Genomic DNA, 16217 nt, shown 5'->3' with positions numbered 1-16217 from the left:
CCTCCAAAGCTTTCACTGAAGTAAATCTCAGACTGCAAGCCATTTCATATATTGTCTCCCTTAAATGTCTGTATGTTAAAGCCTTTATCCACAGAATGGTGCTACTTGGAGGTCCTGGGTACATCTAGTAGGAAGATGTCTTATTCAAACTCCTTAGGTCAATGGAAGTGTGCATTCTAAGGGAAATGTTAGACCACAGTTTCATTCCCTTCCTCCTTTTGTTTCCTGGCTTATGAAGTGAGAAGTTTGTTCCCCCATATGCTCCTAAAATTATCAGAAGTCCAAAATTTTGGAACCAGTGGATCCTGGACTGAAGCCATGATCCAAAAATCACCTTTTACTCTACAATTTCATTGCCTGGATATTTCAGTAGAGTAACATTAGTTTAACTAGTATATCAGTTTATAGTTATTTGTTCAGTGGATGCATTATTCTTCCACATATTCATACATAATTCTTTTCAAATATATTTTTGATCATGTGAATGGTGTAAAATTAAAGCAATATAATAACCAATGCAGTTTTCAGAGCATTTTCTCATTCATTAGGATAATAATCTTATCCATTTTTTAATTCTTAATTTAAGGGCTCCATTCTTTCCAAGTATCATACAATGAATTCACCCTCACCTAAATACATAGAGGTGATATCTCTTTCTAAAAAATTCTCAAAGTTTGTAGTTATCAAGAAATAGTAGGACTAATTTCAATGTTGAAATTTACTGAAGTGTTTATCAGATTCCTGAGAAGAATCAACCCATAATACTTTAAATAAATAGGTGAGAACAAAAAAGTAATAGTGAACACCTAGAATCTCAGGCATCCAATCCTATCATCACTTCAATGGCTGAAGGAAGGGACATAGAAAGAATTAGAAGCTCAATGAAAACTACATTGTGGATAAGAGGTTGCCCAGAGGGAACTGATGCAGCTACTTCCTGAAATGTCTTCCAAGGCAGGGAGACAGCACCACTAAAGTACTCTGACCACCCTCTTCTTATGCCATCTGATTTTATGTAACAGTTTCTCTTGCCCATTGGCTGCATCCAGTTTAAACCAGGTCTCAAGCATTCCTGAGACAGGCACTATGTGGCAGTTGCTATTCCTGTACTTAGAGAGTAGGGAAGAGGTATAAGTCAGTAGTTATGTCCTGGTTTGGGCAATTTATGGCTGTGTGACCTTAATAAGATGTTTGAACTATTTAGGCTTCAGTTTCTCCCTTTGAAAATGGGGATAATAATAACTTATTGAGTCATTATGAGAATTATATATGCTAGTACACAGATGTCTTGAAATAGTGCTTGGCACAATATGAGACAACATAAGTGTTTATTGATCTTATTGCTATTATGCTCCATTATTTACCCCATTGCTGATCTTGAGAGATATATTTGTATGAGTTTGAGGAATCTTAACACACACACACAAACACACACACACACATTTGTGCAGGAAAGAAGAATGAGAAAATTAATTCTGAGGAGCATGTGAAGATCATCAATCATTTTTATTATAGATAACATGATAACTATAAAAAATATTTACTATATTTTCTTATTCTCCAAGATAGAGACTAAAACTGTAGTAGCAGCCTGTTTTTATGTCACTTTTTAGAAGTACATTGGTTTCATTTATGATCCTTCTTCTGTCTCATTTTTAAAAAGATTTTTTGACACTTACTGTTAACCAGAGAGTTAACTAAGCCATTTATATATGGTTCCTCATTCAATATTTACAAATTCATTTTATGGAAGATAACAATTTACATAATTTTTTAAATTAAGTAAATTTAGAATTAAAGCAAGTATGGACTTTGCCCAATATCTTGTTACTGAAGATTTAACCATTATTTTTGTCATTTCACAGAACTTGAGTTTTTAATCAAACTACCTAAGCATCTAAGTTTTATTATGTTGCTCCCAGTAGTAAGCCTGACATTGACTATTAAGCAAATGTCTAATTGGTATATTAGAAGCGTGGTTCCTTTAGGAACATAAATGGTTAAAGGACTTTTCCCCCAAACACTGGTGTAATTTCTCCAGCTCATCCATCTTACATTGAAAAAAGCAAGAAAGGAAACATCACAGCTTTCTGATACCTCTGGAGGTTCATGTTTATATCCAAAGGGACCTAAGGAATAAAAATCATCAAAACAACTTCACAATGAGCTCATGGGGCACCAAGCTCATTGATAAGCAGGTCAAATGGAATCTAGTTTTAGAGCCAATTATTATTATCCTTGGTGAAGTGAAATCAGACTGCATCCTCACTGCATTTCATACTTTTAGACCTTTTCAGCACCTTCTCTAGAAAAGCTATTTTACTTAAATTACTACTTCATCTCTCTCTCTCTCTCTCTCTCTCTCTCTCTCTCTCTCTCACTCAGGCACACACACACAGACACACACACATACAAACGAGACCTCAAATAACCTCATGTTAAGTTAACTAGATAACCTGCTAGAATTTACCCTCTTTCTAGAAGAAGGAAGGACATGGAAATAGGTAAGATTTCTTGTCTAAAATTCTTTTATGAAGGAGTTTCACTAAGAAAGGCTCTACATTTAAGTTCTGGTAACACTCATTAGAAACTTAATCCTTAGCCCTTGTTCCTATGACAGTTGGAACATAAGGTAAAAATTTCTCTACCTTTAAAAAAAAAAAAGCTAGGGTTTCACTCTTTTGCTGAGCCTAAACTCTAATTTGCAATTCTCATACCTCAGTCTCCAAAGTGCTAGGGACTGGGATTACAGATATATAGTATGACAACAGCAAAAATATTCCTCCATTAATGAATGATATTATACTTTATTAATCCTGAAATAAAATAGAAGTCTATTGGCGTATCATTTACCTAATATTGCTTCTCTGAATACCGTTTGACTCTAATCAGGTCTCCAAACAAATCAGCTTCAATTGAGGACTTTCTAACTTATCCTCACACCAGAATGTTTTTGGGATGCATAGACTGATCATCTGATAGCCAGAGAAGTCACTGAATCTGTACACCTATAGTTCACAGTGTAGCTCTGTAGTCTGGTTGTTAAACTTTGGGGAAGTAAACAAGTTTAATGCAGCCCTGGAATAAAGGATGCTCAGCTTGGAAATCCCTGCAAATGCTGATAAAAAACAAAAATAGGAATTGTACCGTACCAAGCAATATAATCAGGAAATATTTTGCTTTTTCCACATTATTGAATATGTTGTCTGTGTAGAGCATTGCTGTTGTATCAGATTCCACTGTGTATAAAACACCACATATATGACATAAATTCTTAGGAAGCAAGGCATTAAAGAATTAGTGTATGAGAGAGATTTAATTTGCTTTGCAACTGTATTTTGGAATCTGATAGAAAAGTAGAATCTGCAGAGACTTTGAGAGAGCCAAATAAATGAATTTGCTTGGGACTAAAGATTTAATCTCAACTAATATAGCTAAGTGAATATCTAAATATTTTCCAGCAATATTACAATAGGTACAGAAAGTTAATTTTTTATGTTATAGATATTTGACATTAAAATATCTTTTTGATGTCTCTGTGCTTATATATATGTGTGAGGAGGAGAAACAGAGAGAGAGAGAGAGGGAGAGAGAGAGAGAGAGAGAGAGAGAGAGAGAGAGAGAGAGAGAGAACCTATAGTTAAATGTATCTTATTAGAAAATTATTGGTCTGTTTTTAAAATTTTTATGAATAGAGATTAAACATAAATTTAACTTTTATTTGAACTTTATTTTATTAATGGGCTATAGAGCATATCTATGGTCTCCTGGTGAAAAGAACTACCCAATTCCCTAAAAGAATATATTGATGCACTTGAGTCCAGTCTGGTCTGCATAGTGAGTTCAAGACCAAAGCAAACAAACACTAAGGATGTAGATAGTTGAGAGCTGGGAAGGAGGACTTTCATTTGTAAAATCAGAGAAGGGTCAGTTTTTAAAAATGAGGACAAATGAGAACAGAGTGTGAAACTGCCTTCTTAAGCAAATGGTTTTCAGAAAGGAACAGGTGAGAAAATGGAGAAACTGAAAAGTGATTTTCCTAAAAACTATTCCACATAACACTTGTTGGCTTTTTTCTTTTTTCTCTTGAATTGAAATAGTTGTATTCTGAATTGATCTCCATTGACATGGTGGAATCATATACTTAAACTAGCTCAACCAGAATTTAGGGAAGCAAAAATAAAAGAGAAAAAAAATATGAAATGTGGCTGAGCTCTGTTTGCTATTCCAATTCCTGTATTTGTTCTGTAAAGTTCTGGTTCTCCATGCTGGCTCTACTTTAGAAACATCTGGGATGTTGGAAAGACCTTAAGTGATTCTAATATTCAGGAAAGTTTGAGGAAAAGCTTGCTGTAGGAAAGAGGCAACACAGTAAGGAACACCAGTGCTTATGAAAGAAATCCATGGCTAAATTATGTCAAGGATTTTAAGAATTTCCCCTAAAGGATGACAGAGCTAGTTAAAAGAATGAAGAAATAAATGGTCAGGCAATAGGATGGTGATTGCATCAGTACAGCCTACAGAAATTAGTTGGAAGCTACAAATACAAATTGTTTTTTGAGAATCATAGAAATTGATAAAAAATAATCTAGAGTTCTAAGGTAGAGTATTTTAACAGACTTTCATATGTCATTTTGTCTCTGTGTGATATTTAATTTAATTGAATTTGGAATTCAAGTTCTAATTTAATATGTAATTCTACTATGAACTTTTTTGCTTTTCTATTGCAATGTGATGTTTACACATTCCACTTTACCTAATGCTAAATATTCACTGCATCTAATGTTCTCATTGATGCCTTTATCTTTTTATATGGTTTCTCTGATTTGTTTTGAATGTACTTTGCAATCTTCATGTATCTTGAAGTTATGCAAAAACAATAGTGTAAGAAATTCTAATACAATTATGGCCTTGCTTAAGTACAAAAATATAATAAATTATATGTAAACCTCTTCCTCTGATACCATTTTTCAGAGAAGGTGGTTTAATATGCTTTCAAATTGTCCAGTAACTTTATAATTATCCTCAGAACTTAAATATAACTTCACTACTGGAACGGAATACAAAATATTTTGAGATAAGTTGAGTATGTTCAAGTTTCATATGGAAGTCAGAGAACCCTTAATTCTGAATATTCTTGAGTGAAACAATTATTTACTGTGAAAGATAACATTATAAACCTGACTTTTTAAAATTTCAGGAGCCTGTGATTTTACTTTGACCAGGTATGTGGAAAACTGGGCAATCCTCAATAAACTATAGCTTCCAGCTTGTCTCCTCTAACTGGATGTATATGATAGCCTTGTTCTTTTATCTCATCAATTAAAGCTGATGGAAGAACCCCATACACTTTGATAAAAGATTATTAGGAATATGATCTCTGAAGTTAAGCACATATTCATACTATACCATCCACTCGCTGTCGTAAACATAAGACTAGATTTTTTTCCTATTGTAAATTAGGATGGGTAGGAGAGAACCTTCAGCATAGGAAAAGTATGAAGCTATTTTAAGTGACTTCATATATGGTAGTAAGTAGGGTATATTATAAAAACAGAACTTAACTGAAATAGATAAAGTAATAGTAATAATAAATTAAAATTGAAATATGAAGGAATTATATATGGTCACTCTAAATAATCCTTTCTCATTAATATTTTTTGGTTCTGCTTCATTAAAAGAACAAATCCAGGAGCAAAAAAGGGTTTTGAATAGTGTAAAACTGGATTATTATTGAACCTAGTCTTTTTGTTAATAGCTAGTATGAGTACAAATGATTCTAATTACTCTGAAAGTTGCATCAGAAACTCCATCAACCTGTGTATGTTTTCATAAAACTGTTTGCAACTGAATGTTTCCTTATATATGTACATCAATAAGGATATATAGATCTGTAAGGCTATACAGATATACACACATATATGTATAAATATAAATATAAGGATATATTTCTTAGAATATATCTTCAGAATATGTAGATAAAAATACATCAAATTAAGGTAAGCATTTTGGATATATTAGTCCTTCTTTGAAATATATTGGTGTATATTTATGAGGAAAGATATTTACATGCATGTAGTGCAGAATAATGGGTTATTTGATAAATTACTTGATGTATGTTTGCTCCTTAGGTAAGAAACTTTAAAATGTGGCGAACTTTGAGTTAGGAAAAATCATAACTTTAATTTCTATGTAAGTAACATGATATGTTTTCTTGTATTCTGATCAGTTTTAGCTCCCAAAGCATAATTACGTATTCTGTAAATGCAGAAGGGCATATAGGAAAGTGTGTAGATCTTGGGAGATACACAATTTTTCTAATACATATTAGTATTTAAAATTATCTTAATATATTTTCAATACATCTTATGTGAGCATGCACAAAATTGAAAAATAAGGGAATATAAATATGGATCTATTTATGAATTGCACATTTTGGTACTGCTATACTTATATATGCATAGCAAAGACAGTGTCAGTAAAAACAATGAATTATTACTGTCAGTCATGTCCAAGCATTTCATAATAATTAATTTTTGAATACAGTAATATCCTCTATTATTTTCTAAAATTACAAAGCTAAGTAACTCTTATGAAGACTAACTTGAAAGAAAGACTTCTCCCTTGAGAACAATGAAGAACTAAGAACTCTCATTAGAGAGTTAGGTGCACATTTCATTCACATGATGACATCATTCTGAGCAAGAAGATGCCAATGATATTTTTCACCCAAGATTGGCAGGGGTCGTGAAAAATGACATTTTTATTTTTCAGCTACAGCAAAGTTCACAAAATCTGCTAAATTTAATGGCTGAAGTTAATGTCACGTGTGTCACTGAATTCATTCTCAAAGGAATCACAGACTGTCCAGAACTTCAGATCCCCTGCTTTCTGGTGTTTTTAGTTATTTATCTGTTTACAGTGCTGGGCAATCTTGGGTTGATTACCCTAATCAGGATTGATACTCGACTCCACACACCTATGTACTTCTTCCTCAGTCATTTAGCCTTTGTCAACCTTTGTTACTCCTCTGTTATTACACCAAAGATGATGAACTTTGTTGTGGAGCACTATACTATTCCTTTCAATGTTTGTGCAACACAGCTGGGCTGCTTTCTCACCTTCATCATCACTGAGTGTTTCCTTTTAGCTTCCATGGCCTATGATCGCTATGTCGCCATCTGCAGTCCCCTGCATTATTCAACATTGATGTCAAAAAGAGTCTGTATTCAATTAGTAGCAGTTCCTTATATATACAGCTTTCTGGTAGCCCTCTTCCATACCATTATCACCTTTCGTTTGACTTACTGTGGTCCCAATGTGATTAACCATTTCTACTGTGATGATCTTCCCCTCTTAGCTTTATCCTGCTCAGACACACACATAAAGGAAATTCTGATTTTTGCCTTTTCTGGCTTTGATATGATCTGCTCCTCTTCCATCGTCCTCATCTCCTACCTCTTTATCATCTCTGCTATCCTAAGAATGCGCTCCACCCAGGGATGACGCAAGGCCTTTTCCACCTGTGGTTCCCACATAGTGGCTGTTACTATTTTCTATGGTACGCTGATCTTTATGTACCTTCGGCCCAAATCCAACCACGCCCTGAACACGGACAAAATGGCTTCTGTGTTTTACACAGTGGTAATCCCCATGTTGAACCCACTAATTTACAGCCTAAGGAACAAAGAAGTGAAAAATGCTTCCAAGAAAGCCTTGGATAAATGTTGTAAAACTTTAAAAACATTAAAATTAAGAAAATAATAATACATTATTAAGTATGAGCAGAAAAGTCAAACTTTTTCCTACAATTATTTCCCAACCAATCAAGAATGTGACTGTTACTTTAACAAATTTTGGCATTTTCTGTGAGAACCCAAGTGGATCTTAGAAAGTCCCATTCATTGCCAGGCATGGTGGCTTACATTTGTAATCCCAGCACTCAGAAGGTAGAATTAAGGACAGTTGCAATTTCGAGGCCGAGGCCAGCCTGTATGCAGTGAGAAGTGTCTCCAAAGTAAAAACAAACCAAAAATGGGCTCTCCTGTTCACATAGCTTTAACAGATCACTTAAGTCATGTTCAAATACAAATACAGACTCCTTCACACAAGTGATCATAAGTATGTGTACACCAGCCTGTGGCAGGGCAGTGCTTTTGTTAAGGCTCTGGACAAGACTGCCTGGGTCTGAAACTGTTTTCTTTACTTATTATCCATGTAACCTTTGATAGTTGGCTGCTATTCTGTGTAATATTCTCAGTACTGGAAAATAATAAGATGCATTGCTATCCCTTAAGGATTGCATGGGTTAATATTCATGAAATGGGTTGAATTAAATCAAGTCTAGTGTTTGTTAAATGGTAGTTATATGAATGTTTGTTATATGAAGTAAAGATTAAAATGCATTGGATTCTCAGTCATTAAGTTGCAGAGACAAAGACTAGCTGTTTTCTCTTCCCTGCCATGCATTTGGTCAAGCAGTACTATGTATTACAATCACACAAACCTAAGAGGTTTCCTCAAGGGTGTTTCAGTCACTTATAAGTTGCCTAACTTCACATAAATAGTAATATGAAAATTCTAAATGTAAAATAAAGTCTGTTTGAGGTTTGTTTACTTAACCCTGTGGGTGTTAAGAATGAAGGTATTAAGCCGGGGATGATTTGTGCCTGTAATCCCAGCTATTCAGGAGGCAGACATCAGGAAGATAGTGGTTCAAAGTCACCCTGGGCAAATAGTTCATGAGACACTATCTAGAAAAACCCTTCACAAAAATAGGGCTGGTGGAGTGGTTCAAGGTGAAGGCCCTGAATTCAATCCCCAATACCACACACAAAAAAAAGAGAATAAAGGTAATAAGTTAATTAGATTTTTAAATATAGTTAGAAGAACATGGCCTCTAAAAATTATGCTTAGAAATTAATATGTTCAATGTATTTGAGTATTTGTTCAATTAGAAATAAGTATGGGTTACTATGTCACCCATAGTGAGGCTGTTTATCCAAATATCCTTATAGATCATGACACATCATAAAAACAGTGATTTGATACGAATTTATTGTTTTAACATTCCAGAAAAGAAATCAAACTAGTGATTTATCCTATTATTTTCCATGTTAAAAGAAGATTATGATATCTGCAGCCATTACAACTATAGCAGCATGAAGGGAATCCAGCAATATGACCTGGCACTGAATCTGTCAGTAAATATTCAAAGTCAAGGTAATTCTGCTAGTGAATGCAGAGACACTGGAGACCTAGGGAAAATATCCATGCTCTTAAGATCATACAAATCCATGGTATTAAACTTTGGTATTTTCCGAGATTACTTATGCCATAACCTGGAAATATAAGATACCACAAATTGATGTATTTCAAAAGAATCAAAATTTCTCAATGTCACACAGAGCTCAGAGAAGGCCTCTATTTCCCAATACTGTTTCATTAGTTATTATGAAGATGTTGTGGTTAAAGATCAAAATCTCTTCTCTTCTCTTCCCTTCCTTCCTTCCTTCCTTCCTTCCTTCCTTTCTTTCTTTCTTTCTTTCTTTCTTTCTTTCTTTCTTTCTTTCTTTCTTTCCTCCTCCTCCTCCTCCTCCTCCTCCTCCTCCTCCTCCTCCTCCTCCTCCTCCTCCTCCTTCTTCTTCTTCTTCTTCTTCTTCTTCTTCTTCTTCTTCTTCTTCTTCTTCTTCTTCTTCTTCTTCTTCTTCTTTCTCTCTCTCTCTCCCTCTCTCTCTCTTTCTCTCTCCCTCTCATCTCTTTTTGAAATTAAACAGCTCAAAATTTACAAAATGTCTTTTATGTGGAAATCTCTAAGAATGAAAAAGTGGGTTGAGGCATGCCCTGAATGAGTATAAGCACTCAAAGTGAGGAACATATCTCTAGCATTCACCAGATTTATGATTCTAGGTAAGAAAATATTCAAAGTCCACTAATCTTTCTCCATTGATTCTTACATTATTTGATAGGCAAACATAGCTTTTCTATAATTCTCTTCAGGGCATTTTTTACTTCTTGATTTCTCAAGCTATAGATCAGTGGGTTTAACATGGGGATCACTACCACATAAAACACTGAAGCAAATTTATCTGTGTTCAGAGAATGGTTGGACTTGGGCTGAAGGTACATAAAAATGATTGTCCCATAAAATATTGTGATGGAGGTCAGGTGGGAAGCACAGGTAGAAAATGCTTTCCATCTTCCTCCAGCGGAATGAATTCTTAGGATGGCAAAGAAGATGAAGATGTACAAAATGATTACAATCACTAGAGAGGAAAGGGTATTGAACCCAGCAATGACTAACAACAGTATCTCTTTGACATGAGTGTCAGAACAAGCCAGAGCAACTAAGGGAACATCATCACAATAGAAGTGGTTGACCAAATTGGAGCCACAAAAGGACAAGCGGAAGGTTGCCACTGTGATTCCATAAATGTATGTACTGGCAATCAGTTGAACAGTTTCCTCGGCATGAGAATGACATAAAGTAAAGGGTTACAGATGGCTACATAGTGGTCATATGCCATGATTGACAGCAAATACATTTCACAAACTACAAATGAAATAAAACAGCACACCTGAATGGCACATGCCTAAAATCTTATGCTTCTAACCTCGTGCAAAAAATTCACCAGTGTGCTGGGAGTGATAGAGGAGGTATAACATAAATCAACAAAAGCTAGATGGCCAAGGAAAAAATACATGGGTGTGTGAAGCTGGGAATGATTTGGATTAGAACAATCAACCCAAGATTGCCCATCACACTACCTAAGTAGATGACTAAAAACACACCAAAGAGAATGACTTGAAGCTCTGAGTCCCGAAAGGATGAACTCTGAAACCACTGAATGATTACTATTGGCCATAGACTAGGAATAGATGTTTTCTACAAAAGCACACTTCAAAACACACATTGAGCTCAAAATTCCTCCTGTATCCAATAATCTAGTGGAGGTGAAGAGATGATTCTCACTTCTTGATCTTAAATTGAACACACTCAAGGAGCATATTCCTGTTGATCCTACTTTCAGAATGAAATGCTTTGTCCTGGATGACAATTCTAAAACATGCAGCTGCATAGGGATTCATAAAGATGGAAAGATTGTGTTTTAAAATTTTTCATAGCTGGACCATCTGTCTCACAACTGTTTTCCATGACAAAAAAGAGATTGAAAATTACTTAAATACCAATAACAAAAAACAATGTTATAATTATTGAAATACTTTTCAACATTTCTTTTGGAAATTTTAATTAGTAAAAATAATAAATTTAAAAATTGACTCCAGAGAGCTCATATAAATGATTTGTAAATAAAGCTTTGGAAACTGGTGATCGCTATATCATATGTTCAGGATGATTTTTAACTTCCATTTTGTTCTTTTACATATCCATAGTTCCTAGACTTTCTTCAGTTTTGTAGAATTTGTACAGTAAATGGAGTAAAAAACCCAATTGAATAGCATTGCTTTTATTGAAATATCCATAGGATTAAAAATGCACTACATGAATAAAAAGCACATTTATCATGTGTCTTCAAATGCCTGAATGCAAAGTGGATGAAGGAAAAAAATTTAGGAGGAATTCCTGGGGGTACAAATTGGTCCCTGACTAATTAAAAGGATGAACAGAAGAAATAAATTAGATTTTTCTCATCATTTTATCTTACCTTATATCTATATAAAGCCTGTTTATGGCTATCAACTTAATCATCAATGAGACTGAGAGCTTACACCTTCTCTGTGTTTCTTAACTAGCACATGTTGAAGCAGAATAAGTCATGTATCTTGATCCTCTGATTCCAGTATAATTCATGCACACCATCTCCTTTTGGAGAAACAGAAATTTCCCTATCACAGTAAATCAGAGAAGGTTTGAAAGGTATTATCTGTTTTCATCCATATTGAGTGCTTAGAATAGTGGCTATCTATCTCTTACTATGTGCCAAATAAATACACCAATTTTTGCTCTGCATAGTATTTCTTAGATTCATATTCACTCAGCAGACACCTGTGTGCAATCCCTTCAATTTTTCATAGGTTTTTTTACTTTTATTGTTGTGATGGGTGGGGGTACATTGTGACATTTATCATAGTGGAATTCACCCCTCTACGACTCTCCTTTATCCTCCACAGCCCCCATTCCTGGAATAGTTTCAACAGTGATCAATTTTACATTTACATACATGTGTACACAGTATTATAATGGTAATTATAGGAACACGATCTTTTCTTCAGTATTTTGAAATGTTCTTTTATTGCCTCACTGATGTGTGATCTCTTATCCTTATTTCTCCTTACTCTTATTCTTTTTAGTACTTACATTGATGCACAGTGAAACCTGTGTACCCTTAGTTCTAATAGTATCAAACCTTCCATTATTTTAAATTCTTGGGTTCTTCTTTTCCTAAAATAAAACTTGGGTCCGCCTTGAAAACGTACATCTCTTCAGATTACTTCTATGGTTGACTTGAAACTCTTCATATATTTCAAATTGGGCAGGTAAGGTAAGGCTTTGTTGATCACTAGAACATTGTTGCACATCTGTTATCACATATTGTATTTTTTTATACTACTTGGATGCTTTTTGCCCTTTTATACCTTTATGGTTTATCACTTTCATATTTCCAGCTCATTCATTTTCTACAAATTCTTTTTCAGTAGCTATGCACACAACATATTTAACATATAGCTTCAGCAACCTCACCATCTTTTCACCTAAGCTTCTCAGTCCCATGGATTCATTTTCAAAATTATTTTTAAAGCTTTTTTGAGAATATATTCATTGTACAGGGAGTGAATTGATTGTGACAAATCAAATAAGCTTATATTGTACATTGCTTAGATCACCCCCATCATCTCTCTTCCTTAACCTCCTTTGAAAATTATTTTATCTCTAAATTAATCAAACATCCAAAAATTAAAACATTAGTTTGTGATCACAGTCTTCTGCCTTTTAACTTTTTTTACTTCAGGTATAATAGTAAAATTTTTCATTTCTCACTTATATCCATTCTTTAAACTTAGTTAATTACTTATCTATTTTATTGCCTACATATTTCCTCTATACAGTTTAGACTCCATGACTTTTTTACTAAAACTACTCTTTATAATATAAAATTTTCTTTCTCTAATTCCTTTGAGTTGTATCAAATTCTGGGTTTTGGAATTGCTTGCTTTGCAATTGAAACTGAATTGCAGGAATAACGTCTAGGCAAAAATGAGCTTTTATAAACTTACCACATTAGAAATGAACTAGCCATTGTCTTGCTCTTCTTTTTTTCTTGAATCGTTTTTCTGTCTCCCAGGCTGTGTGTCACAATTTCATACCTTTTGAATTACTCAATGCTACTCCACATTATCACCTCCTCGTTTATCCTCAGTAGATGGGAACATTTTTGACATTGGGGAGGCACTTAAAACTTCTCACATTTTATCACTAGTTGTACTAAACTACTCTATTTACATCCACCCATTCCATTTTATTTTAGGAGAGGTGTCATGAAGAAATCCTATTTTTAATTCATAAATTTATATTTTGTTCCCATGTTCTTCCCCCCCATATCTTCTTCCTATGGTAATTTATTCAATTTTCCCCTATCAAACTTAACAAGTTATATGAAAAGTCTCACCATCAATGAGTAACTTCTATTTCTCTGCCTTTACACAATTACTTCTATTCTTCTCTATTTTTCAGTATCTGAAGTCTTGGGAAAGTCACCAATGCTCACTTCATATTATAAATTTATGTCTCAACCAGTTGTGGCCTACTTTTGTTGTCAGTATTGAAATGAAATTACTCCCCAAGTTCACTAACATTCTCTTTCCTCTCAAGCCATTAAAGACTTCTTACCTGCTTATTCTGTAGCATTGAGATCCTCAACATCTCCCTTCATTATGAGAGCCATTACTTTTGGGTTCTGACTTACCAAAATCTTTGGGCTTTCATATCTTTCTATATACTCTTACTTTCCTTAATTCCTCTGCTTAATTTTTTATGCTTGAAATACCACAATAACTTTATTATTTTTCTTTTGGCAATTCATGTCATTTTTGCACATCCTTATTGGGGGCTGTCATAGAATGCTATGGGCAGGATTTGGGTGTCTATTAAATGGTGGTGAGTCAAAAGTCAAGGTCTCTGGGCCACAATTCCCCTCCAGGCCCACATATCTCATTGTCTCCCACGCAAGTCTAATTAGATTTACCATAGGTACCTAAATTTAACATATTCAAAGAAAATTCATATATATATATATGCATATGTGTATATATTTATACATATATATGATACATATATATGATATTCAGTAATTCAAATGAGAAAGTAAAGCACATATTTCATTTGGGTGTCGTGGTATATTTTTATAATCCCAGCACTTGGGAGACTACACTAGGATTGTGATGTAGAGTCTAGCCTTAGCTACACAGTGAACTCTGTCCCCAAAGAAGAAAAAACAGAGGAAAATAAAAAGCACATATTCATATATCCTTCTAATTTCCACCAATGGAAACAAATTATTGAGCACTACTAATTATTTATCCTATTATTTCAAATGATTCTACTTTTTTGTTCATTGTTTTGAGATAGGGTCTCATAGTCCAGACTGGTCTCAAACTCAGGATCTTATCTCTGCCTACAGAGTGCTGGGATTATAGGCAAGTGGCACCATGCCCAGCTTCAAATATATTTACATGTATGTATTTAGGCCCCAAATCACAGCTGTGAGATTGCTGTAGTTGTTGTTAGCCACCAGTTGCACCCCCCGCTCTGTGCCTATGGCACCATAGCATACTCTCTAACATGAAATCTTAGCTTGTGTTTCCTAACAAAATAGGGTACAGTCCAAACTCCCTTACGAGCTTAATTAGGCTTCATAAATAAGACTTTCTTTGTAAATTAGTCTCATTACTTGTTCTTCTCCTAATATAATAAATACCTACACTGAGAAAACCTCAGAAATTAGTAGACATACCAAATATACTGTTACAATTCTTGAGTAGATGAATAAAACTTCATGTTCCTCTAAACTTGTTTTAACTACTTCAGCTACCTTGGTTCTTTTACACCACTAAGTTCTAGCTTTGAGTAATGTACAACAAAGCCAAAAGAAGTTTAATATACCTTGATGCAAGCTATGTGGAGATCAACAATACTTAACATGATTTAAATATTGTCTTTATTTTGAAATGATGTGTCAGTCCCTATAGAATATTTTCCCTGAATCCCACAACTTAAACAATTTATGAATCAAAAATATAGTGATGTTTCACAAACACAAGCAATTACACTATTGTTGATCTTCTGGGACCCAATTTACTTAATAGGCAAAAATATGCACTTGAATGGGAGATCACTACACTAAGCCTAAATGTGATCAATAGTTAGGAAATATTAGCAAAGATTCCTTGAGCATATGAAAACAGCCACAAAATTTCAAGCTAGTTTTGATTTGCTTTTATATATTATTATAGATTTTACTGAAGTTGTGAATTTTATGATAGGCATAAGATGTTATGATATACATTATATCAAAGTAAATTGTCTTGTTTGATTTTGCAAGGCAACCAAGAAAGGATTTGCATTATGCTATGATCAAAATTTGTATTTAAAACTCAATAATTTCTTAAGATGTAAGCAAATAATAAATTATGAATTCCAAATTGGCCTGGGGGTACATTTAGTTTAATGTCAGAAAGTTTATGCCTCAAAGTACCATTCAAAGAGAAAAATGACTTAAATTGAAATTTTTTTCCTAAAATCTATTGGAAAGAATATAAAGGTGTTACAATTACAGAAAAATTAACATTACTTCTGTTCAAACCTTAAACAAACTCCCTCAGAACTGTCTTGAAGCTAATTTAGTTCTTAAAAATACAATTCGTTATGCAATCACTATTGTTTCTTCTGGCTATCACTGACTGAATTTAACAAAGCAACAGACTTTAGTGTTCTAAAATAATTATTTGTTGTCTTTCATAAATATGTTGTCTAATTAGACAACTCTTCATGGAGAAGTAGTTAGGATAATAAGAATTCTGCAAAGTACAAGACGACCTCTATCACATGTCTGATATTTGGTGGATCTGTCAGGTAGAGTTTTTGACTTCACCCTTGTGCAACTCCAACATCTATATTAGACTTTGAAAAATATAGTGTTGAGTTTCTGACATTTAACATTCCCATGAAGAAAAAAACAGAAGATTCCAAATTCTTAGGG

At 33.9% G+C, this 16217-nt stretch overlaps 2 pseudogenes; one reads left to right on the top strand and one right to left on the bottom strand.

Moving 5' to 3' along the window:
- The first annotated feature begins 4664 nt into the window (after positions 1-4664).
- Positions 4665-9216, top strand: LOC141420888 (olfactory receptor 8U3-like; annotated as a pseudogene).
- Positions 9217-9957: 741 nt separating this feature from the next.
- On the bottom strand, positions 9958-10865 carry LOC141420884 (olfactory receptor 5AL1-like; annotated as a pseudogene).
- Between the last annotated feature and the right edge of the window lie 5352 nt (positions 10866-16217).

Source organism: Castor canadensis, chromosome 1 (assembly GCF_047511655.1).
Source record: "Castor canadensis chromosome 1, mCasCan1.hap1v2, whole genome shotgun sequence".
Taxonomy (NCBI): Eukaryota; Metazoa; Chordata; class Mammalia; order Rodentia; family Castoridae; genus Castor; species Castor canadensis.
Note: the sequence above shows the minus strand (reverse complement) of the source record. Positions and strands in the feature narration are given on the sequence as shown.